Raw genomic sequence first — 3,223 nt, forward strand, 5'->3', positions numbered from 1 at the left:
GGCCTCAGAACCAAAGTAGGGTCAGAACTGAGGATGGGAGTTTCCTCATCATTCAGCAGTATCTGCCAGAGGGGAGTTACTCCCATGCACATGGTTTACATCTCAGCCTCGAGATATAAATTGACTTCCTTCTTGTACATCTTTCTCTTGTAAACACTGCTTTCCCACTGTACATAATCCCCATTACAGTAAGGAAAACATTCAACTGTTCAAACCGGCCAAGCCATGAGTATTTTAAATAAAGCTGATATATGTTATTTCCACAAATTCATTCAGCAGTGATTTATTGAACACACATTTTGTGTCAGACATTAAGTGGGGGGGAACCCTCCTCTTATTATTATTACCACAGATTATGTGGATTTCCCTTCTGAGACACCATCTCAATTGTGACGTGAAGCTTTTTGCTTGGGAGGGATGCCTGTGGTATTAACAATGAACTGAAGCAAAAAATGGAAATTTTATAAAGTGAAGAGGCTAAGAATGAAGAAAAGAGTAAAGCATGTTGGGAGCAGAGGTGGCTCAAGTGATTAGGCACCTCCCTCTCACATGGGAGGCCCTGGGTTCCATTCTTGGTACCTCCTAAAAAGAAGATGAGTGGACAGTGAGTGCAAACGAGGGGGGAGAAATAAATAAAAATAAATAAATCTTTGTTAAAAAAAAGAGGGAAGCAGATTTGGCTCAACTGATAGAGCATCTGCCTACCATACAGGAGGTCCAGGGTTCAAACCCAGGGCCCCCTGACCCATGTGGAGCTGGCCCACGCTCAGTGCTGATGCATGCAAGGAGTGCTGTGCCACACAGGGGTGTCCCCCACATAGGGTAGACCCATGCTCAAGGAGTGCGCCCCTCAAGGAGAGCCACCCCATGCAGAATGAGTGCAGCCTCCCCAGGAGTGGTGCTGCACACACGGAGAGCTGACCCAGCAAGATGATGCAATAAAAAGAGACGGATTCCCGGTGCTGCTGACAAGAATGTAAGTGGACAAGAAGAACACACAGCGAATGGACACAGAGAGCAGACAACTGGGGGCAGGAGGGGAGGGGGGAAAAGGGAGAGAAATAAATAAAAAATAAATCTGAAAAAGAAAAAAAGAGTAAAGCATGTCAACAAAATAGCAGGACTGTGGGCCAGGGGCAAACTCTTTAACTCCAGGAATCCCCTTGGGTCGTCAAGATCAAAAAGTGTTCAGTTCCCATTATTTTATTTTTCAAATCAAAATATCTTTTTCGTATTTGTTATTATGCTTTTATTATTCTGAAGACTTAGTCACAATCATTATCTGCTGAGTGACAATACATGGGAATGTTACGGTGCAATTTCTAGCAGCATTACCTCTGATAACAAGAGATCGAAAGGATCATGATGGCGTGTTTGCCTCCCTAGGCAAACAGTGTAGTCATAAATAAGGATAACTAAGAATTATAGTAAGGCAAAGAGTAAAGACAGGTGGTAATGGTAAAAAAAAATTACCTGGTCCACTTGGGGAACCAATAAACTAGCACCTTTGCCCTACCTGCAGCGCCTGATGCGAGTGTTTTGAGTCAGGTCTAGTGCTTGGGAGCAGAGCCAGCCCAGCTGGCCTGGAGAGGTGGGAATGATTAGCCATGCACTGTGAGGGGGAAAGAGATCAACGCAATGTTGTAGTAAGAAAGCAATTGTACCACCTGGTCTGCTGATTTGTAAACAGGAAACCCTCTCCTAGGCCCAGAATCTCAGTTGATAGTGATTTCTTTACTGCTCACTAATGTGTCCTCCTTTTCCTGTTGATGATTCTGTTTTTATTGGTTCCTGTGGGACACTGAATCTCAGACAAAGGTGAGCAGCAAGCTACCCCTTGCTGAATTATCTGGGGAAGTTTACATGGCAGGGAGGGGATAGATAAGGGTAAAGGAAGGACTGGGTGGTGGGCATACCTAGAAGGAGCTGGAACCTGAGGAGTCTCTTAGCTGAAAAAATACTTTCACATCCCACAGGTTAGTTTTCATTTGGATTAATACCCTCCAGAGTTCTGGTTGGAAATGGGAAAGGAATGAACGGGGAGGAAGGGCTAGAGGGATTGGTGAAGAGAGAAAATGGAAGAGGGGTGAGAGGCAAAGGGCAAACCCAGGAATATAAAGAGAAGGGAAAGAAAACGTTTCAGTCAAGGTCACACTCTTAAATGCTGCCTTGGTTCCTCAGGGCCTCTCTTTCCCCAGGCCCACGTTTATTATGTAAGTAACTCCTCCAGAGACTCTCGCCTAAGGATGTTGAGGGGCTCATGTACATCAGTCTCCTTATACATGGACTGCTTTTCACATGGTTTTCTCCAATAAAGTGCTATAGGTGTTATTTTAACAATTTTTTCCTTCAAGGAGTTTTTTAACCTCTCCATGGGGCATCTGTGAGAAAGAAATTTAAAATTGTTCTTTAAAGATATCTGAACAGTATGAAAAGGGTTTTATAAAATAAGGTATTTTTGGCAAAAGTAATTGCCATTTTAAGGTGGTCCATAATTTCATCTTTGTATTGCTGATCTTTCTAGCCTTTCCCCTGTCAGTTTAAAAAATTTATTCGAGTCCCTAAAAGCTTTAACTACTAATACCCAGAGGTGTGACTGTGTGTGTGTGCGCATGTGAGAATTAGAATAAGTGTGTTTGACAAAGACCTAAGGGATATGAACTCCAGCCAAGATATGTAAGAGTTGATTTAAGGATCATTATATTCAGGTGATACTGAATTCTAAATAGTTGCTGTTAGCCTTCCAGTGGGTGGGAGTATAGAAAGGATATTTATAAATGGTAGGTGTAAAAGAATGAAAATAATTTCTTTCCAATAATGGGTTAGTTCCTGAATTGGCTAATGAGTATTTCTGAAAGCCTTGCTAAATGAAAGGAGTCCAATTACCTCTCTAGTATTTTTGTAGCATGTGGGTTTGGGAAAAATACATGGGCTTCCAGAACAATTCTATATATAAACTGGATTTAACTGCTCAAAGAACTACTGGAGCTTTCATTAATCAGAAAATCAGAATGGAAATAAGGATAAGCTAAGGTGTTGCAAATGTATGATGTACTTAAGGCAGAAAACTGTGTCTCGAAGTAGCTATTAGTTGGCAGAAGGAAAGGCAGGCTAAAATTGAAGAACTTCCCAGTTTAATTTATTTCCTCCTTACTTCGGCAGATTACGTAGCCTTCCCTTCTGATAGACTTTCTTACCTATGCTGTGAAGCTCTTTGACTGAG

This window comes from Dasypus novemcinctus, chromosome 5, assembly GCF_030445035.2.
Source record: "Dasypus novemcinctus isolate mDasNov1 chromosome 5, mDasNov1.1.hap2, whole genome shotgun sequence".
Lineage (NCBI taxonomy): Eukaryota > Metazoa > Chordata > Mammalia > Cingulata > Dasypodidae > Dasypus > Dasypus novemcinctus.